Raw genomic sequence first — 23,109 nt, 5'->3', positions numbered from 1 at the left:
TCACTATATGCCCTTGTAAAAAGTCCCTCTCCATCTTTCTTGTAGGTCCCCTTTATGTCGGGGGTGCCAAAGCTGAACACAGTACTCCAGATGGCATCGCATGAGAGCAGAGTAGAGGAGAGAATCATCTCCCTTGACCTGTTGGTCACACTTCTTTGGATGCAGCCCAGGATATAGTTGGCTTTCTGGATTGAAAACACACATTGCCTGACCATGTTGAACTCACTAACCACCACCTCCAAGTCCTTCTCCTCAGCGCTGCTCTCAATCAATTCTCCACCCATCCTGTATTTGTGCTTGGGATTGCCTCAACCCATGAAAAGGACCTTGCACTTTGGCCTTGTTGAACTTCATGAGGTTCATACAGGCCCACCTCTCAAGCTTGTCAAGGTCCTTCTGCACCATACTTTACAGTTCTTTTCTAGTCCATCACAAGACAGTAAGAAAAAGGCAGGGAGAGGTGTCTCACACAGACCCAAATATACCTCCTTCATTCCAGCAGCAGTGAACTGAAGTCTCCAAGGGCTGGCAGACCAGGAGACTCTAAACTATTATGGCCCTAAATCTTGTTTGTTACTTAATCCATTCACAGTAATGCATAGAATAGAATCATAGAATCATTTTGGTTGAAAGAGACACTCAGGATCATTGAGTCCAACCATAACCTACTCTAGGACTAAACCATGTCCCTAAGAACCTCGTCTACACACCTTTTAAACACCTCCAGGGATGGTGACTCCACCACTTCCCTGGGCAGCCTGTTCTAATGACTGACAATTCTTACCGTGAATAAATTTTTCCTAATATCCTATCTAAATCTCCCCGGCGCAATTTGAGGCCATTTCCCCTTGTCCTATCACTTGCTACTTGGGAGAAGAGACCAACACCCTCCATGCTACAACCTCCTCCTCTTAGCTTCCTTTTCTCCAGTCTAACCAACCCCAGTTCCCTCAACCACTCCTCATAAGACTTGTACTCCAGGGCCCTCACCAGCTTCATCACCCTGCTCTGAACTCTCTCTGGTACCTCAATGTCCTTCTTATGATGAGGGGCCCAAAACTGAACACAGTATTCAAGGTGGGGCCTCACCAGTGCCAATCACTTTGCTAGTCCTGCTGGCCAAACTATTCCTGATACAAGCCAGGATGATGCTGGACTTTTTGGTCACCTGGGCACACTGCTGGCTCATATTCAGCTGGCTGTCAATCAACACCACAAGATCCTTTTCCCCTAGGCAGCTTTTCAGCCACTCTTCCCCAAGCCTGTAGCTCTGCCTGGGGTTGTTGTGACCCAAGGGCAGGACCTGGCACTTGGCCTTGTTAAACCTCATACACTTGGCCTCAGCCCAATGATCCAGCTGGTCCAGGACCCTCTGTAAAGCTTTCCTACCCTCCAGCAGATGAACATTCCCACCCAACTTGGTGTCATCTGCAAATTTAGGGTGCACTCAATCCCCTCATCCAGATCATCAATAAAGAGACTAAACAGAACTGGCCCAAATACTGAGCCCTGGGGAACACCACTCACGACCGGGTGCCAGCTGGATTTGGCTCCATTCACAACTCTTTGGGCCCAGCCCTACAGCCAGTTCTTTATCCATCGAAGAGTACACCCATCCAGACCCTGAGCTGCCGGCTTCTCCAGGAGAATGCTGTGGGATACGGTGTCAAAGGCCTTACCAAAGACTAAGTAGATAACATCCACAGCTTTTCCCTCATCTACTAGGTGCGTCACCTTGTCGTAGAAGGAGATCAGGTTCGTCAAACAGGACCTGCCTTTCATAAACCCATGTAGACTGGGCCTGATCACTTTGTTTTCTTGTACGTGCCATGTGATGTCACTCAGGATGATCTACTCCATGACCTTCCCTGCCACCAAGGTCAGACTGACAGGACTGTAGTTTCCTGGATCCTCCTTCTGGCCCTTCTTGTAGATGGGCATCACTTTTGCCAACTTCCAGTCAACTGGCACCTCCCCAGGTAGCCAGGATTGCTGACAGATAATCGAAACTGGCATCTGCTCTTTGTACTTGAAACACTGGCTCTTGGTTTCTTTTCTTGATGTCAAGAAAGATGAGTATTCAGTATAGAGAATACTGACATTTAATTTTTACTCTTTTGGATGTGTTATCTTTCAAGTTGTAAAATACTGAAGTCCCTAATGATAAATTTGGGGACCAGATATCTGAGTCCTTAGGACATCCCACAGACAACCAATACAGTTTTACCAGTACATCATAATAATTCATATATCCCATATAAAAAGAAAAGTTAAACTAACATGGAAACTATTGTTGAAAACCACAAAGTTGCAACTAAGAAAATAGAAAAATATGTTAAATTAGCCAAAGTGTTCTGGAAGGATTTGTCCCAGTTGTGGCATTACCCAAGTTTCATTACAAGCAGTCATAATCTGTTCTATCGGTATATATTAAGAAATCTACTATCCTGGTAGCAGCAAGTTTCTTTTATAACTGCCACTTACAGTCATAATAAGCATTCAGTATCAAGAACAACAGAGAACTAAATCAGATACCTCATTAGTGCTACTGTAGTGTAAAACCGACACCAATCTATTGCAGAGGAACACAAGAATCATTTTTACAAGCAGCAGCACTGCCTTCATCTTCACCAAGTACTTGGTGGGCCTGCTCCCACCCTGAAGGCAGACGCCAGCCACACAATTATCTTTTTTATTTGCAGGAAACTGTACAGTGAAACCAACCACGCAACTCCTGAAGTAACCAGGACACAAATGATTTCTCTGTGACTGTCTATCGGCCTTAGCATGTAGCTACGTGAGGAATGCAGAAGTGGAAATGTGAAGACTATGAAACAACAGCACCTCAGGGCACGACCTTTATGAAATATCCTCTGTGTAGGAGGAGCCACGACACCTCACACTCCAGCACACTCAGCTGTTGTTCTGAATGCATTCTTCTCACCCCATGTTGCTCCAGTGCTTGTATAAATGCCGTACAAATAAAGGAAACAAGATAGAGTGGGCTTAAGCAACTTCATCGTGTTCACAATGGCAGGCAAGTGATGTGGAAGCAGGAAGAGCCTGTTTGGCAACCGCTGCGGTTCTAATCCTGCTGCCTTCCAGCCTGAGAGCGAGCTAAGGGTTAACGAAAGGGCCTGGAGATACGAATGCAGTGTGCGTCCCCCACAGCAGCTTCGGAAGCACTCCCGTGCCACCCAGGCGCCGCTGGCAACGGGGAAGCGCCGCTGGCAACGGGGGAGCCCCGCATCTGCCAGAAACCGACGTGCTCCTCCACCCGCGGCAACTTCTCCAAGCTCCCTTCCGGCAGACACCGCCCGTCCCTCCTGCTAGCGCAGTCCCTGCCGCGGGGTGCAGCCCACCGCTCCGACAGGAGGCCAGCGATGCCGATCGGCAGGTGGGGACAGGAGATGGGTTAGTAATGGCTACCCCTTGCCGGCTGCCCTGAACCTGCTAAGCCACTGCCCGGCGCCGCAGAGCACGCAAAGGCGATGTTCTCTTGCAGACGACCCGTCGCAGGAAGCAAAGCTTGCAACAGTCGGAGCGCGGGGAAAGAACTCTAGAGACATCGGGGCTCTGCAAAGGGTGAAGCAGCGGCCGTGGGTGCCTTTCCTCCAGCAGCTTCGCTAGTATAATGATCTGGCTGTGCACAGGCTTTTTCCTCCCCTTACTCTTTCGGCCCACAGTACTTTTTCTCTGACTCACCTCCCGCCGCTTTCTGCAGGCGCCCAGGCGAAGGCGCGATAAGAGCCCTGCGCGCTGACCGGTGCGGCTCTTGTCCGCCTGCCCATACGTCAGGATAGAAGGCAGACCGCAAAAAAAGTGAATTAATTTTATAAACTTTGTTTCGTACACGGACTGCATCATCGGGAGAGGCGGGCTGCACCCCGGGGGCGGGACGGGGAACCCGCCCAGGCCAGCCTCCTCCTCCTTCCCTCCTGCGTGCAGTCGGAGCTCGGGCTCAACTGCTGGGTCGCTCCTCACTCTTGGCAGAACCAACTTGGCGGCGGCGGCAAGTCAGGTAGGAGAGTCAAGGGAAGTCGAAGAGGCACTGCTTTCCTTGGTCCTTCTTGCAGCCAGGACTACGTGCACGATGGCTTTTTAGGGTGTGGGCGTGGAGCTGTTATCCCTGTAACCTAAACGGCACAGGGCATATAAGGAGCCATTGAGGGAGGAATGTTTTTACAACTGATCTGGCACCTGACCCCAGCCGAGGCGGGGAAGGACCGAGAGATGTCAAACTATGAATCCTTAATGTCCAACAAAGTGTCTTCGAACTAATCCCGGAATGCATACTAATTCCTGTATTAAAAAAAAAAAAATAAGATAGGGGGAAGGGTAGCCAAAGAGCGAGGAACCCACATTTTAAATAAATCGATAATGGGAAGGGGGATTGTTAGAATTAGATTAATGAATCATGTAAACAGAGGCATGCATCGGGTAATCAGTAAACCCTGAAGTACCCAACCAATGGGGAACAGGGGAGGGAATTTGCGGCCGGGATTTTCAGGGGATATAAGCAGGGGCTTTTTGCCCTATTTGTGTGCCTACCTTTAGGTAGAACACCCAGGTTTGCAAAATTGTTAATAAAATATTATTTGCTGAGAGATCCTCTGTCTGAGCCTATTATATTGGCAAGATGATTGTTTCCTACAGGCAGAAGGGTTTGGAAGGGTGCAGGAACACTCAGCCGAAGCAAGGTCTTAAGGAGGCAACCATTCAGAAGGGCCCAACTAGGATCTTCCATGCCTTGTTGTCTCAAACTGTCCCAAGTCTAGTTACACGTGTTACATAAGATGGGAGACAGAAGTGATTTCACATTTATTTGATTCAGAGATTTCACTTAGCCCAAAGTATACTTTGAAAAAATGCATAAATATCTGCATCTGGGATCAGGTTCTGTGTAGTCCCACAGTAAGAGAAAAACCCTCATCATAGTGTTCATCACTATAAGAACTCCCAGTTGCAGGAGAGCTCTTAAGGCATGGTGCTCGTGATATTCCATGAGCAAATCTATCCAGTTGTGTTTGACCTCAAAATACATGTCTTCACAAGATGAAAAATAATTAGAAGACAATTTAAAGGGACAGCCAAAATAACAATACAATGACAAGTGGCACAAAGTCAGAAAGAAAGGTCCCAGGGAGATACCCCCCTAAAAGTGATGGACCCTGCGCCCTGTCAGGCAGAGGGGGGAGACCCAAGACAGCCCCTGCCCTGTTGTTGTTGAGCAGAGGTAGGGGACCAAAAAGATGAGGAGAGTTGGAAGTGAGTTCCAGTTTGGAGCGATGGTCAACCCCCCTCCCTACCTGCTTTGCTTCCCCAGGTGCCCCTCCATAATAGGTTTGAGGCCCTGGATCTCAAAGGAGAAGTAGGTGAGGATGTGGTGCGAGGCCCACCTACAAGGTCACATAAGAAGAGGTGGTTGACTCCACACCTCAAGACTGCCTCTGATAAGAAAGAAAGAAAGAAGGGTAATTGTAGTAGGCAGTTCCCTTCTGAGAGGGACAGAGGGCCCAATATGCAGAGTTGACCCCCATCGTAGGGAAGTATGTAGTATACCAGTAGCCCAGATCAGGGATATCACCAGGGCACTCCCCAGCCTGGTGCACCAGACTACTACCAACTGCTGATCTTCTAGACAGCTGAGGAGGAAGTTGCATCCAGTAGTCTGAGGGGAATGAAGAAAGATTTCAAGGTCTTGGTGAAAGGGTCTGGGGCACAAGTGATTTTCTCTTCCCTCCTTCCATTTTTGGGTGACAATGTGGGATGGAATAGAAAAATTCGGTCCATAAATGATTGACTACGAGACCGGTGCTACAGGCAGGGCTTTGGAATCTTTCATAACAGCTGGTTTTGTAAGACACCAGTCCAGACAGTGATATGTGGGAAAGGTTTATCTCACAGGAGCAAAAGAATGCTGGGACAGGAATTAGCAGGGCTTTAAACTAGATATGAAGGAGGATGGGGTTGTAGCTGAGCTTGCACCAGTGGGACAACACTCTAGAGTTGATAAAGACTGGGAGGCCACCCATCCCCCTAGGGTGAAATCAGTGTGCTCAGCTGGCTCCCTGAAATGCCTGTATACCAATGCACGCAGCATGTGGAATAAGCAGGAGGAGTTAGAAACCTGTGTTTGGTCAGGAGATTATGATCTGGTGGCAATTACAGAGATGTGGTAGGACAGCTCACATGACTGGAATGTGGTCATGGATGGCTATGTCCTTCTCAGGAAAGACAGGCCAGCCAGGCGAGGTAGTGTTCTTTGTGAGAGAGCAACTACAATGTATTGAGTACTGTCCAGGGGCAGATAAGGAGCAAGTTGAGAGTTGGTGGGTGAGAATTAAGGGGCAGGCTGGCAGGGGTGATACTGTTGTGGGTGTCTATTACAGGCCACCAGATTAGGATGAGGAAATTGACGAGACCTTCTACAGACAGCTGAGAGCGGCCTTGCGGTCACAGGCTCTGGTTGTTGTGGGGGATTTTAACTACCCTGATGTTTGCTGGAAGGTCAACTCAGCCAGCCATTCACAGTCCAGGAGGTTCCTCCAGTGCATTGATGATAACATTCTGATGCAAATGGTGGATGAGCCAACTAGGAGAGGAGCCCTGCTGGATCTCATTCTCACTAACAAGGAGGGTCTGGTAGAAGTGGTAAAGGTTGAGGGCTGCCTTGGTTGCAGCGACCATGAGATTGTAGAGTTCAGGATCTCATGTGGCAGGAACAGAATACCAAGCAGAATTGCAACCCTGGACCTCACTAGGGCCAGCTTCGGCCTTTTCAAACAATTGTTAGGGGAAATCCCACGGGCAAGGGTACTTGAAGTTAAAGGTGCCCAAGATAGTTGTTTAGCATTCCGGGACTGCTTCTTCCAAGCTCAAGATCAAAGCATCCCAACGTACAGGAAGTCAAGGAAGGGAGCCAGGAGACCTGCTTGGTTAAACAGGGAATTCCTTAGCAAACTCAAGTGGAAGAAGAGAGTCTACAGACCATGGAAGGAGGGGCTGTCCACTTGGGAAGAATATAAAGCTGTTGTTAGAGGATGTGGGGAGGCAACTAGGAAAGCTAAGGCCTCCTTAGAATTAAACCTGGTGACAGGGGTCAAGGACAACAGAAAGAGCTTCTTCAAATACATGGCAGATAAAACTAACACCAGAGGCAATGTAGGCCTGATGACAGAAGATACAGAGAAGGCAGAGTTACTGAATGCCTTATTTGTCTCTTTCTACACTGCCAGAGACTGTCCGGAGGAGCCCTGTGCCGCTGAGGCCCCAGAGGAAGTCAGGACAATGGAGGAGTTTGCCTCGGTTGATGAGGATTGGGTTAGGGACCAATTAAGCAATCTGGACATCCATAAATCCATGGGTCCAGATGAGATGCACCCATGGGTGCTGAGGGAACTGGCTGACGTCATTGCTAGGCCACTCTCCATCATCTTTGCTAAGTCGTGGGAAATGGGAGAGGTGCCTGAGGACTGGAGAAAAGCAAATGTCAATCCAGTCTTCAAAAAGGGCAAGAAGGAGGACCAGGGTAACTATAGACTGGTCAGCCTCACCGCCATCCCTTGAAAGGTGATGGAATAACTTATCCTTGGTGCCATCTCAAGGCATATCAAGGATAAGGGGGTCATTAGGGGCAGTCAACATGGCTTCACCACGGGAAGTCATGCTTGACCAACCTCATAGACTTTTATGAAGACATAACAAGGTGGATAGATGATGGCAAAGCATTTCAGTAAAGCATTTGACACAGTCTCCCACAGCATCCTCACTGATAAACTGAAGAAGTGTGGACTGCATGATCAGGTAGTGATGTGGACTGTGAACTGGCTGAAGGAAAGAAACCAGAGAGTCGTGATCAATGAGGCAGAGTCTAGTTGGAGGCCTGTATCTAGTAGAGTGCCTCAAGGGTCAATACTGGGACCAGTATAATTCAATATATTCATCAACAACTTGGATGAGGGAATAGAGTGACTGTCAGCAAGTTTGCTGATGACACAAAACTGGAAGGACAGCTGACAGGCCAGAAGGCTGTGCTGCCATCCAGCGAGACCTGGACAGGCTGGAGAGTTGGGCAGTGAAAAATTTAATGAAATATAACAGGTGCAAGTGTAGAGACTTGCTCCTGGGCTGGAACAACCCCAGGTTCCCATATAAGTTGGGGAAGGACCCATTGGAGAGCAGTGTAGGGGAGAGGGACCTGGTGTCCTTGTGGACAGCAGGATGACCATGAGCCAGCTCTGTGCCCTTGTGGCCAACAAGGCCAATGGCATCCTGGGGTGTATTAGAAGGGGGGTGGTTAGTAGGTCGAGAGAGGTTCTCCTTCCCCTCTACTCTGCCCTGCTGAGACCGCATCTGGAATATTGTGTCCAGTTCTGGGCCCCTCAGTTCAAGAAGGACAGGGAACTGCTGGAGAGAGTCCAGTGCAGAGCCACAAAGATGATGAGGGGAGCGGAGCACCTCCCTTATGAGGAAAGGCTGAGGGAGCTGGGTCTCTTTAGCTTGGAGAAGAGGAGACTGAGGGGTGACCTTATTAATGTTTACAAATATAAAAAGGGTGAGTGTCATGAGGATGGAGCCAGGCTCTTCTCGGTGACAACCAGCAGTAGGACAAGGGGTAATGGGTTCAAACTGGAACACAAGAGGTTCCACTTAAATTTGAGAAGAAACTTCTTCTCAGTAAGGGTAACAGAACACTGGAACAGGGGGGTTGTGGAGTCTCTGACTCTGGAGACATTCAAAACCCGCCTGGACACCTTCCTGTGTGACCTCATTTAGGTGTTCCTGCTCTGGCAGGAGGATTGGACTAGATGATCTTTCAAGGTGCCTTCCAATCCCTAACATTCTGTGAAAAAAAAAAACATGTTAGCCATATAATGATTAAAGTTATTATATTACCTGTTCAGTGTACATACATAGTCAGAAAAGGCTATGCAACAGCCTGCCTTCAAAAAATCTGCCTCCCAAAATTATACATTAAGAAACTAAATTGACTATGAAACCCTGCAGGAGTACGATAAGTAGTACCTTCTTACATAAATAAGCATCTACTTACCTAATTAAGTAATTGTTGAGGTTTAACCCCAGCTAACAACCAAGACCATTACAGCTGTTCTCTCACGACCCCCATGGCTCCCCAAAGTGGGAAAGGGGAGAGAATCAAAGGGAAGGGAGAAACTCATGGTTTGAGATAAGAACAGTTTAATAAGACTATATATACCACTACTACTACTATATATATAATAAATTATACTCAATGCAATTGCTCACAAATTCCGGACATGGTGAACAGCCAGTCCTGGAAAAGATAGTGCCCCTGGGCCCAAACAGCCAGCCTCAGTGAGAGAGCAAAAAGGCAAAAGGCCAAACAGCAAAAAAACCCAAAAACTGAAGTAACATGAAACTCTCAAATGGAACTAATGAGCGGGAAAAGCCAACTCTTAGTTATGTACGCAGCATAACGCTAATGGTAGGGATTATTTTCATTGACCAAGCTGGATGTCAATGTAGGTACTGTCCAGTTTGTGTCCCCTCCCAGCTGCTATGCAGCTGAAAAGTTGAAAAAAACATTGATCTCTTTAGCAACAGCCAAAATATCAGTGATATAACATACCAACTCCAAAACACAACCTAGCTGTCCAGTGTGTTATCACATTATTCTCATACTAAATCTAAAACAAAGACCATGCAAGCTATTTAAATGAGAAGTTTCTAATTGCCTGAAGAAAATTAACTCAATTTTAGCTAACCTCCCACAGTAATAAAGTGGACATTGCAATTCAGAAAGTGTGCAAGAACTAGAAGGGACACAGAAAAAGTATCAAGACTAAAAAGGCAATTAAATAGTTTCTTTATAAATAAAAATTAGGAGATTAGGAACCCTCACACTAGCAAAGAAATGATTCAGCATCACCAAGAAGCACTGAGAAGTCAAACCAGGAATGACTGTTGTTTGTTTTTCACAATATAGCCCATGACGTCTCTCCCCTACTATGTTTTCTCTTATGAGAAAGGAACCATCATTTGATTTCACTACGATTCTCACCAAAACTGTGAATAGAAGGAATATAATCAGACAGTCTGCCAACATTAGGAAGCTTCTTAAGACACATAAGTTATGGAATTCATTGGTAACATACTATGAAGTGTTTAGTGAAGTTCATGGAAGAAAGGTCCACCAAGATGTATTAAATGTGAAATGCAAACTCAGGATCCAGTAAGTCCTGAAAGTATTTACTGTCAACACATTGCAGAAGAGAAAATGTAATTTTCTAGTTGCACTTCTTAAATTCATTTGCTACCAGCCCTTGTCAGATAGGATACAGGGCTACACAGTGGTCATACTGAGGTTCGTATGCAATTTGGATGCATTCACAGACAAAACAAAATCAATCTTAAGAATAGGTACTGTGTATATTTAAAACTTCCTTTGTGTGCTAAATTCTGCTCTGTTGATGTGAGCGTATGGCTCAAATGCTCAGGATGTGGCTCATGCTTTATCTAGAAATACTTGGGACAATGAAGAAACATTCTTTTTTTTATATTTTTTCTTTTTTTTTCCTTTTTTTTTTTTTTTTTTTTTAATTATCTCTATTTTGATCACACTTCCATGCAGACAATGAACTTTAGGGCCTCAAGAGCACCATGCATGCCTTTCTAACCTCAAATATTTCCCACTCAGCATGAAAGTCTTTCTACCAGAGACTTCCTCTCTTCTGGTAATACAGTATCAGATATTGATAAGAGGAGATACTAGAAGAAATTGACAAATTTGTCAGCAGCCCCAACTGGTATGCAATCTGGAATACTGAAAAACACTTAAAAACATCATTACCAACCTATTAGCAAAAATATGTAGAAATACAGAGTTGTTTAGGCTGTTAGAGACCTCCGGAGGTCATTTCCCTTTGTCCATAGTACCAGTAAACTTCATCACTAAAAGTAACATAGTTGCTCAAGCATAATTTGCCCTTAGTAAATCCGTGTTGTCTGTTTCCTATTACCTTCTTTTTCTTGTCTTTAAAATGTCTTCAAAGGGGATTTGCTCCATAACACTCCACGTATTTGTAGTTCCCTGGATTCTCCTTTTTGCCCTGTTGAAAATGGGTCTGACATGCTTTTTCTAAGCATCAGACAGCTAACGCAATTGCTACGACCTTTCTGAAAATGGCAAGAGAGCAACCTTGCAATGGCATCAGCCTGCTCCTTGGCTGCATCCTATCTGGTCCATGGACTTAAATAATAGAATCATAGAATGTCCGGAGTTGGAAAGAACCCACAAGGATCATTGAGTTCAACTCCTGTCCCTGCATATGACAGCTCCCCAGTTCACACCATGTGTCTGAGGGCATTGTCCAGTATCTTCTCGAATACTGTCAGGCTTGAGGCCATGACTACCTCCCTGGGGAGCCTGTTCCAGTGCTCCAGCACCCTCTGGGTGAAGAATATTTTCCTAATGTCCAACCTGAACCTCCCCGGCACATCTTCCTGCCATTCTCTTGGGTTCTGTCATTGGTCACCAAAAAGAAGAGATTGGAACCTACCCTTCCTCCTCCCTTTGTGAGGAAGCTGTAGACCACAATGAGGTCTCCCCTCAGTCTTCTCCAGGTTGAACAAACCAAGTGAGTTTAGCTGCTTCTCATATGGCTTCCTACCCAAACCCTTCACCAACTTTGCAGCCCTCTTCAGGCACTCTCCAGGAGTGGCGCCCAGAACTGCACACAGTGCTCCAGGTGAGGCCGCACCAGTGCAGAACAGAGCGGGACAATCACCTCCCTCGCCTGGCTGGCTATGCTGTGCTTAATGTGTCCAGGACATGGTTGGCCCTCTTGGCTGCCAGGGCACACTGTTGGCTCATGGTCAACTTGCCATTGACCAGAACCCCCCAATCCCTCTCTGCAGAGCTGCTTTCCAGTATCCCATCCCCCAGTCTGTATGTACAGCCAGGGTTGCCATGTCCCAGGTGCAAAATCTGATACTTGCCCTTGTTGAACTTCATGTGGTTGGTGATTGCCCAGGTATCCAATTTGTCCAGATCCCTCTGCAGGGCCTCTCTGCCCTCAAGAATGTCAACAGTTCCTCCCAATTTAGTGTCATCAGCTAACTTACTTAGTATTCCCTCAAGTCCTGTGTCCAAGTCATTTATGAAGACACTGAAGAGTGCTGTACCATGCCATGAACCATATGTTGACCTAAGAAAATGGAAGAGCAACAGTAACTCCAAAGTGTCAGAAAATATTTAACATTCAAACTTGTTTTCACATGGACCAAAAGACATGCCATATTCAAATACAAAGCCTCTTGTCATCAACAACTGTGACCACTTTAGAATGAACCAGTTCATTGCATGCTGAAGCAATATTTTTGGTCAAGAAACCAGTTTCTGGCATAGCGCTACTTGTAGTTACTTTCGCTTTCTCTGCGAAACTGCAAATAATAGGATGTAGACATTAGCACCTCGTGTTTCTATTTAGCTATAGCTTTATTCAGCATGACTGTAGATAAGGGTAGCAGCAAACAATCACTGGAGCTTAAAGAACATTTTTTAAATAAGTACCAAGGCCTCATATTTGTTCTGAAACGGTTTGTTTTAGTTTCTGGGAATACTGTTTAATTCAATTGTCTTGATCCATCTTAGGACGGATCCCTGCAGAACCCCACTAGTGACTGGTTACCAGCCCAACATAACCCAATTTACTAGAATGCTTTGAGCCTGGCCCATCAGCCAATTGCTTACCCACTATATTGTGTGTTTATCCAGGTGTACGCTGGGCATCTTGTCCAGGAGTATACTGTGAGAAACAGTATCAAAGGCTTTACTGAAATACAAAAATATCACATCGACAGGCTTCCCTTGGTCAGCTAGATGGGTAACCTTGTTGTAGAACGAAATTAAGTTTGTTAAGCAGGACCAATGACTGCGTTGTCATTCAAATGCTTTTCAATAACTCCCAGAACAATCTTCTCCATTATTTTGCCAGGCACAGAAGTGAGGCTGACAGGCCTGTAGTTGTCAGGGTCATCCCTGCTGCCCTTCTTGTAGACTGGGACATTTGCAAGCTTCCAGTCATCTGGAACTTCTCCAGATTCCCAGGAGGGTTGAAAAACCACAGAGAGAGGTCTCGCTATGACATCAGCCAGCTCATTAAGTGCCCTTGGATGACTTTTATATATCTAGATTGGCTGGTCATCCCAAACTCTGTCTTCCTCAGCTGAGGGTATTGCTTCACTCCCATGGTTTCTGGTAGTAGTCCTAAGGAACTTATGAGTGAAAACCTGGGTAAAAAGAAGGCATTACAGGTACCATAGCCTTTTCTGCCTCCTTTGTCAATACATCTTCTGCCCTGCTGAGCAATGGGCCTACACTGCCCTTACATTACCTTTTGCTGTCAAAGTATTTATGAAAAACTTCTCTTACTGTCTTTCATCTCACACTAGATTCAACTCCAGATGAGCTTGGGCTTTCCTAATTCCATTTCCATATGCACAGACAGTGTCTCTTTATTCCTCTGAAGTAGTCTGTCCCTGTTCTTTTCTTCAGTGAACTTACTTTTTTGTTTGAGCTGAGCATTCATCCATGCTGACTTTCTGCTGTGTTTGTCTTATGTTCTGCATACTGGAATGAACTGTGCTCTGAGAAGTTTGTCCTTGAAGATCAATGAGTTTTCCTGGCTGCCTTCAACCTTCAAGGCAGTTTCTCATGGAAACCTGTAAAGCAGATCCCTGAACAGCCCAAAATCTGCTACTTTCACTCCCAGGGTTGTAATTCTGCTGTTGATCTTGCTTTCTTCTCTCAGAACCTTGCACTAAAAAAAGGCTGCCCTCAACCTTCAGATCTTCATCTAGTTCTTGCTTGTTTGTGAGAAGCAGGTCCAACAGAACATCTTCCCTAGTTGGCTTATCAACCACCTGCATCAAAAAATAGGCTTCAACACATTCCAGCCATTTTCAGGATTGGCTGTGCACAGTGATATTGTCCTTCCAGCTGAATTTGGTTTAGTTAAAGTTGTCTTATTAAATGCTGAATTGATGATTATGTAACAGAGTTTAACTAGGATGGCTTCTGCTAAGGGAAATTTTAGTTCACTAATTATGATTCTTTGACTACAGGCTTGCACTACTTTCACAAGGCAAGCATGAGTGTATTTACAGTACATTAAAGTGCTATTTGACAGTTACCCCTCACATCCATGCTCAGTAATAAAGTAAATATTTGAAACTTACTTATCGTGGCAGTTACCTTATGTGTGCTGTGGGCTAAAATAGGTGCACAGGTAGTTACCATTAAATCATCAGCACGTTAAATATCTAGAATATTCTACACAGGCTGACTTCACTCAGGCTAACTTTTCTATTTAACTTTTTGCTGTGCTAGTAAAATAATGGGTAAGCGATGGAATTACCTTTCTTTTAAAGGTGTGGACAGTGTTTCTTACAAGATTTTCAGATAAATTAAGGCATGCTCTCAGCCCCAAGATACTAGACATAATTCAGAAGCTTGTGGAGAAATAGAAGACAACATATAGAAAGTTAACTTCTTACCCTGTCGAAAAGGGCTCCACAGCATCCCATACTAAAACAATCCAGGAAAGACAGGGTGAGAAACAACATAGAAATATTTCCAAGAAACATCCCGTATTCAGGATTAGCTAAGACTGAGGAAAATTCTAGCATGGCAAAGAGGAAAAAAAGCTTGCTGAAGTAGCATTTGCAGACTTAGTCTTAACATTATTGTATTAAGGCCTCAGAGAATATGTCTTAAAACTGGGGACTGCTTAGACACCTTGTTTTAACAAATAATTCTGTTTTCTTCCTTATCATTCACTATGATGCAGTTTAGACTTTCCAGTTTTTGTAAGAAAGTTTTGGGACCTACTAAGAAATAAGAGAAGAACTGGTCACTGAGGTTGTCTAGGTCTTGTCTACTCATCTAATGTTGTTTCTACATGGATCTATCTGTGAATACTTTGGATTAGAGCCTTACAGAGCCAGCTAGAAATGGGCTATTGTTCTTTCATGGCAAAATGATTCTAGGCAAAAGTATTATAGTTCTTCATTAGGAAGAACAAAGAGTGGAGTAAGAAGCAAGACATACAAACCAGTATATGACCATGCAGATACATATCAACTAGCAGATAGGGCTTAGCAGTAAACTCTTATAATTCATAATGTAAATTATTTAATTTGGTATTGTTTGAAAATGTGGGTCAAATCTGCAGTTTGAATTGAACTGTCTTATCTAGGTCTCCCAAACGAACAAAGAAATCTTTGCTTTTACTTCTTGTGAGCAGTAGTTGTGGGAGCTGCTGGATTTAATAACTTAAGCCAAAAAGAAGAAACTGAGTATTACTTTCAACTGAGTGTCTTGACTGTCGAAACCTGCACCATGATACCTATCAATTTTATGCCCTCTGCTTTAAAATGAATCCTTTTTTTTTGTTTTCTTTTTCACAGAATTGGGAAGAATATTGGACTTGGATCAAAATATTCACGGACTTGAGGAGTAGCAAGAATAAGGAGCTACTAACTATGTCTTTCAGAGGACTATCAACCACTCACTCAAGCCCCAGAAGACCCACGCAAGGAATGGACTACTTTGTCCTATAGCTAAAGAGTAATTTTATCACATTGAAATTTGGTGGGATTGGAATATTGGATTCTTAGTTGCTGCCATGGAAATTCAGCCTCTGAACCCCTGAAGAAACCTGTTTCAGAATAGAATTATACTTTTGAAACTGCACTCATGTATCGCTGTGATTTTTTTCAGCAGTTTCTGACCATATACCTTCATATGGACTCCGTTCCCTAGCTGATGAGGGCAGAGCCAAATGCCCAGGTTTCAGCAGCCACAAGTGTGGTCTTCATGAAAAGCCAGAATTGAATCCATTTCCATATTTCCCTTCAGGAGCAGGTGGAATGAAAAACAGTAAACTCACACTGAAATGATGTCAGAGACCATGAAACTAACTGCAAAGACAAAAAAGAGTCCAAGAATATGCATGAATCAACTTCTTAGCACAGGGTTAAATTACAACAGCAAATGGAATACTTTAATTCTGCCTTTTTATATGAGTCCAAAATTCTCCTTTATGAAAACTAGGTACAAAATCACTTATTTTCTTCAAGGACTAATACCAAGAGATTTTGAAAAACACCAGGGTGCAAAACATATTGCCAAGAGCTAGGATTCTTCTGACTTCTATCTTTAATGTAGTGCTGATTTGAGTTAATTTTCTTCATGCAGTTAGAAACCTTTATTTTTCACAACCAGCACAGTTGTTGTTTGAATTTCGTTTAAGAACAAGAGATAACACCCCAGGACAGAGTTAATGTTTTTAATTGCTCTGGTCTGAGAGCTGAGAATGTTCTGAGTGCTCTGCCTCCAGGTGTGAGGCGTCTAGTAAAGGGGGCATAGATGGGGCAACTTTGACTGACTTGCAGACTGGTCAATAAGAGTGTTCCATTCCATTAGCATCATGCTTCATATTTAAGGTGAGTGAGGATCTTCTGGTCTCTCATGTTGTTCTCTTTCTTGCTCTCTTTGTTGGAGCTGGGACAAAGATCTGTTCCGGGGAGCTCTGTTTGGGACTTTCTTTAGTTCAGCCTTTTGCCATCCTGCCCTTTTGAAGAGGCCTCTGGGACTTTCTGCCTTTTTCTCTTCTCAGATCAGCTGTTTGAGTGCTGCTTCCTGGGACTGGCTCCGGTGCAGATGGAGTTCATGAGGAATTGCACTATCTTTTATTTTATATTCTATTATATATATATATATATTTTTTTTTTCTAGTGGTGTATTAGTATTTTATTATTTTATTAAACTGTGTTTATCTCAGTCCAAGTTTCTCCCTTCTCTTTTGATTCTCTCCTCTATTTGGGGGTTGGGTGGAGTGGGGAGTAAGTGAACGGCTATCATGGTTATATTGCTAGCTCGGGTTAAACCATGACAAATGTAAAATTAGTTAGAAACTGGATTATAGTCTCTACCACTGGGTTATACAAATGCCAGAACTACAAACAGAAACAGGTGGTGGGCAGAAGACAGCTTGCAGCTCTTAGGTCAGGAAATGTCGAGTGCAATATAAAAATAAAAACCTCACCCTTTAAATAAAACAGGATGTATTTAATGTTCTGTTTATGGCGATGTGTGTTTATTTCAGTCTGGACAGCGATCACACTGTTGGGATGCAAGGGAGCGATTTCTTCTCCATATAGGCTCTTAGTAACAGGCCTATTTTGACTTTCCACACTAACGCAGCTTTTAATTGCCTATGAAATTGCATCACCTTGAGGGAAATTCATAGTAACATTCAAAATCATGTTTTCTTTTGTTATGTTCAGGAATCAGAGGAAAAGTTACAGAAACTGGAGTCATAAACATAATGCAAGAAATTTACAGATGGGCTAAAAACTGGAAAATGTATTAACTGACAGCTAGGAAACTGGAGGTCTTCCAGCTTGACCTGCTCTCAAGTCATCTCGCCAGAATAAAGGAAATACATGTTTGACTTCATGCTTATGTCACCTGCAGCAGTATAAGTTTGTGCTACACTGAAAAACAAATAAACAAATAAAAACCACAAAGAAATCAAACCAGCCAACCAAACACTTTCCTAAAAATCAAGCTTTAATCATGGAACTAATCTGGCTGTCATCTATTCCAGTCCTTTGTTCACAGCAGAGTCAGCTAGAGCAGGTTGCCCAGGGCCTTGTCCAATTGGATTTTGAAAAATCTCCAAAGATGGAGACTCCACAACCTCTCTGGGCAACCTATTCTAGTGTTTGACCACGCACAGTAGAAACATTTTTTTTCTTATGTTTAGGTGGAATTTCCTGTATTTCACTTTGTGTGCATTGCCTCTTGTCCTTTCACTTTGCAGTACTGAGGAAAGTCTAGCTTTGTCTTCTTTATTCCCCCAACCAAGTATTACACAAGTATTACCAAGTATTATACATTGATGAAATTACCTCCCAAGCCGCCTCTTTTTGAGGCTAAACAGTCCCAGCTCTCTCAGTCTCTCCTCAGATGTTTCAATCCCTTAATCATTTCAGTGTCTGTTTGCTGTTTTCATTCCAGTATGTCTATGTCTCATACCAGGAAGTCCAGAACTGCATACAACATTCCAGAGGAGGTCTGAGCACTGAGTAGAGGGGGATCACCTTCCTCAAGCCTGCTAGAAGCACTCCTCCTGATGGGGAGCTGCCTTGCAATGACACTGGCCAGCTCCCTCACTTCTCATGGAAGCATCCCATCAGGTTCCATAGATTCAGAGTCATAGAATATCTCAAGTTGGAAAGGACCCATCAGGATCACTGAGTCCAACTCCCTGCTACTCACAGGACTACCTACAGCTAAACCATATGACTAAAAGCATTGTCCAGATGTTCCTCAAACAAGAGCTTGGTGCCATGACCACTTCTCTAGGGAGCCTGTTCCGGTGATCGACCAACCTCTCAGTGAAGAACCGTTTCCTAATGTCCGATCTAACTTCTGACACAGCTTCATTCCTTTTCCTTGTGTCCTATCATTGGTCACCAGAGAGAGATCAGCTGCTGAGAGATCAGCTGAGAGATCTGCTGCTTCCCTTGAGGAAGCTGTAGACTGTGATGAGGTCCCACTCAGCCTTCTTCAAGCTGAACTAGCCAAGTGATCTCAGCCACTCCTTGTAAGTCTTGCTCTTGAGGCCTTTCACCATCTTGGTAAACCTCTTCTGGACACTCTCCAGTAGCTTAATATCCTTTTTATACTGCGGCACCAAGAACTGCACTCAGTGCTCCAGGTGAGGCTGCACCAGTGCAGAGTAGAATGGGAAAATCACCTCCCTCGCCTGTCTGTTAATGCCGTGCTTGAGGCACCCCAGGACACAGTTGGCCCTCTTGGCTGCTGGGCACACTGTTGGCTTGTATTCAACTTGCCATCAATCCAGACCCCAGATGTCTTTCTGCAGGGCTGCTCTCCAGCCTCTCATTCCCCAGTCTGTACATAAAACCAGGATTACCCTCTCCTAGGTGGAGAATCCAGCACTAGCTCTTGTTAAATTTATTGTGACTGGTGACTGCCCAGTTCTCTAACATATCCAGATCTCTCTTTAAAGCCACTCCACACTCTAGGGAGCCCACAGCTCCTCCTAGTTCAGTATGGTTGGCAAACAATGTAAATTAAATTCCTGTGTCCGGATCATTTATAAAAACATTGAAGAGCACTGGCCCTAAAATTGAGCCCTGAGGACCCCCACTGGTGACTGGCCACCAGCCTGATATAACCCTATTTACTATTAATATAACCCTTTCAGCCCAAGCCATCAGCCAATTGCTCACCCAGCGTACTACGGACTTGTCTAGCTGTGTGCTGGATGGTTTATCCAGAGAGATACTCTGAGACACAGTGTCAAAAGCTTTGCTAAAATCCAAAACAACCACATATACTGACTTCTTGTGGTCAACTAGATGGGTGACCTTGTCATGAACAGAAATTAAGTCAGCTGATCGGAGCCAGCCCAGCGAGAGCCGGAGCCGGCGGGGTTCAGCCGACCACGAGGTTCAGCTGAGAATAGGAAGCTCAGAGGGAAACGTACAGGGACTGCGTGATTCCCGGCGGGTCCCCATCCCCAAAGCCCCGGCAGCCATTGCGAGAGAGCGGCTGACGTGGCAGGGGGCGTTCCCACGGTGACGGTGACCACACCCCTTCCCCTTGGCTTGAAAAAAACTTTGGGAGGGCAGCGACTAGTCGGTGCACCAGGTGCAGGGAGGAGCAACCAGCTTGTGTAGTGGGTGAGTCCCACCCACACTGTGCTGCAGCAGCGGGTGTGGTAGCTTGTGCAGCAGGGTGCAGAGAGCACTTGTTGCTCGTCAGCCCCTCTAACTTATTGCCAGCATCCCAGACTGCTGACGACCATGGTCGCTTCCAGGAGGAGAGCTTGTCTCAAACAGACTGTGGCTACGCAGACTGAGGTTCTGTCCCGAACGGTGGCCGTTCAGGTCTCCGTCTGCAGGGAGTGCCAGAGCCTGCTGCTGCCGGGGAGGGAGGCCAGCACTCCACCTGTGTGAGGTGTGAGCAGGTGCAAGATCTGCTCAACATGGTTGTGAAACTTAAGGAGGAGGTTGAGACGCTGAGGACCATCAGGGAGTGCGAAAGGGAGATCGACTGGTGGAGTAACACCCTGACGTGCCAGTCGGAAAGGTCCCAGGGAGGTACCCCCCAAAAGGAGATGGACCTCCTGCCCTCTCGGACAGAGGCGGAAGTCCTGAGACGGCCCCACCCTTGTTGCTGTCGGGCAGAGGTAGGGGACCGAAAAGACGACGAGGGTTGGAAGCGTATTCCGGTTCGGCGTCACGGGCAGCCCCCCTCCCTGCCTGCTTTGTCTCCCCAGGTGCCCCTCCGTAATAGGTTTGAGGCCCTGGATCTTGAAGAAGAGGTAGTTGAGGAGATGGTGCCAAGCCTGCCTACAGGATCACATAGGAAGAGGCAGTTGACTTCACAACTTAAGACTGCCTCTGATAAGAAAGAAAGGAGGGTGATTGTAATAGGAAATTCCCTTCTGAAAGGAACAGAGGGCCCAATATGCAGAGTTGACCCTCATCTTAGGGAAGTTTGTAGTCTACCTGGAGCCCGGATCAAGGATATCGCTAGAGAGCTCCCCAAACTGGTGCACCCGACAGACTACTACCCGCTACTGGTCTTCCAGACAGATGGGGAGGAAGCTGCTTCCCATAGTCTGAGGGGAATGTAGAACGATTTCAAGGTCTTGGGAAGGAGGGTGAAAGACTCAGGGGCTCAAGTGATCTTCTCTTCACTCCTTCCATCTTCAAGTGACGATATGGGATGGAAGAGGAAAATTCAGTCTCTAAATGGTTGGCTCCAAGACTGGTGCTACAGGCAGGGCTTTGGATTTTTTGATAATGGTTGGTTTTATAAGACACCAGTCTGGACAGTGTCACGTGGGAAAGGTTTATCTCATAGGGGCAAAAGGATGCTGGGGCAGGAATTAGCTGGGCTCATTTGGAGAGCTTTAAGCTAGGCTCGAAGGGGGATGGGGTTGTAGCTGGGCTTGTCCCAGTGGGGCAGCCTTCTAAAACTGATGAGGACCGGGTGGCCTCCTATGACCCTAGGGAGAAATTGGTGTGCTCTGCTCGCTCCCTGAAATGCCTGTACACCAATGCGCACAGCATGGGGAATAAGCAGGAGGAGTTAGAATCCTATGTTCGGTCAGGAGATTATGATCTGGTGGCAATTACAGAAACATGGTGGGACAGTTCACATGACTGGAATGTGGTCATGGATGGCTATGCCCTTTTCAGGAAAGACAGGCCGACCAGGCATGATGGTGGAGTTGCTCTCTATGTGAGAGAACAACTACAATGTACTAAATTCTGCCCAGGAGTGGATGACGAGCGAGCTGAGAGTGTATGGGTCAGGATCAAGGGGCAGGCTGGCGGGGTGACACTGTTGTGGGCATATATTACAGGCCACCAGATCAGGCTGAGGAAGTTGATGAGGCCTTCTATGGGCAGCTGAGAGTGGCCTCACAGTCACAGGCCATGGTTGTTGTGGGGGATTTTAACTTCCCTGATGTTTGCTGGAAGGACCATTCAGCCAGCCAGCCACAGTCCAGGAGGTTCCTCCAGTGCATTGATGATAACTTCCTGATGCAGATGGTGGAGGAGCCAACTAGGAGAGGTGCACTGCTGGACCTCATCCTCACTAACAAGGAGGGTCTGGTCGAAGCAGTAAAGGTTGAGGGCTGCCTGGGTTGCAGTGACCACAAGACGGTGGAGTTCAGCATCTTGTGTGGCAGGAACAGAATAGCAAGTAGAATTGCAACCCTGGACTTTAGCAGGGCTAACTTTGGCCTTTTCAAGCAATTGCTGGGGGAAATCCCATGGGCAAGACTGCCTGAAGGAAAAGGGGCCCAAGATAGCTGGGTGACATTCAGGGATTGCTTCTTCCACGCTCAGGATCAGAGCATCCCCACATGTAGAAAGTCAAGGAAGGGAGCCAGGAGGCCTGTGTGGTTGAATAGGGGTCTGTTGGGTATGCTCAAGCAGAAGAGGAGAGTTTACAGGTCATGGAAGCAGGGGCTGGCCACTTGGGAAGAATATAAGGCTGCTGTTAGAGGATGTAGGAAGGCAGCTAGGATAGCCAAGGCCTCCTTAGAATTACAGCTGGTGAGAGGGGTCAAGGACAGCAAAAAGAACTTTTTCAAATACATAGCAGATAAAACTAACACCAGAGGCAATGTAGGCCCACTGATGAATGGGATGGGTGCCCTGGTGGCAGAAGATACAGAGAAGGCAAAATTACTGAATGCCTTCTTTGTCTCTCTCTACTCTGCCGGAGGCTGTCCTGGGGAGCCCTGTACCCCTGAGACCCCGGATGAAGCCAGGTCAATGGAGGAGTTTGCTTTAGTTGATGAGGACTGGGTTAGGGAGCAATTAAATAGTCTGGACATCCATAAATCCATGGGTCCAGATGGGATGCATCCGCGGGTGCTGAGGGAGCTGGCTGAAGTCATTCCTGGACCGCTCTCCAACATCTTTGCCAAGTCTTGGGAAACAGGAGAGGTGCCCAAGGACTGGAGGAAAGCAAATGTCACTCCAGTCTTCAAAAAGGGCAAGAAGGAGGACCCGGGTAATTATAAACTGGTCAGCCTCACTTCTGTCCCTGGGAAAGTAATGGAACAGCTTGTCCTTGGTGCCATCTCAAGGCATATCAAGGATAAGAGGGTTATTAGGGGCAGTCAGCATGGCTTTACCAAGGGTAAGTCATGCTTGACCAACCTCATAGCCTTTTATGAGAATGTAACAAGGTGGATGGATGATGGCAGAGCGGTGGATGTGGTCTACCTTGACTTCAGTAAAGCCTTTGACACAGTCTCCCACAGCATCCTCACAGCTAAGTTGAGGAGGTGTGGTCTAGACAATAGAGTAGTGAGGTGGGTTGCAAACTGGCTTAAGGAGAGAAGCCAGAGAGTGGTAGTCAATGGTGCGGAGTCTAGTTGGAGGCCAGTATCTAGTGGAGTGCCTCAGGGGTCAGTACTGGGGCCAGTATTATTCAATATATTCATTAACGATTTAGACAAGGGAATAGAGTGTACTATCAGCAAGTTTGCTGATGAC

The 23,109-nt window shown here is 45.9% G+C and overlaps 1 protein-coding gene across 8 annotated transcripts in view; it reads right to left on the bottom strand.

Moving 5' to 3' along the window:
- CRACR2A (calcium release activated channel regulator 2A) overlaps window positions 1-4,491 on the bottom strand; it is a 67,485-nt gene extending 62,994 nt beyond the window's left edge. For all 8 annotated transcript variants that reach the window (XR_014183105.1, XR_014183106.1, XM_082042961.1 and 5 more), the window contains exon 1: window positions 3,706-4,491. The gene's annotated coding sequence lies outside the window, so the exon portion shown is untranslated. The remainder of the gene's footprint in view (window positions 1-3,705) is intronic.
- Window positions 4,492-23,109: the final 18,618 nt, after the last annotated feature.

Source organism: Streptopelia decaocto, assembly GCF_964273445.1.
Source record: "Streptopelia decaocto genome assembly, chromosome: 1".
NCBI lineage: Eukaryota > Metazoa > Chordata > Aves > Columbiformes > Columbidae > Streptopelia > Streptopelia decaocto.
Note: the sequence above shows the minus strand (reverse complement) of the source record. Positions and strands in the feature narration are given on the sequence as shown.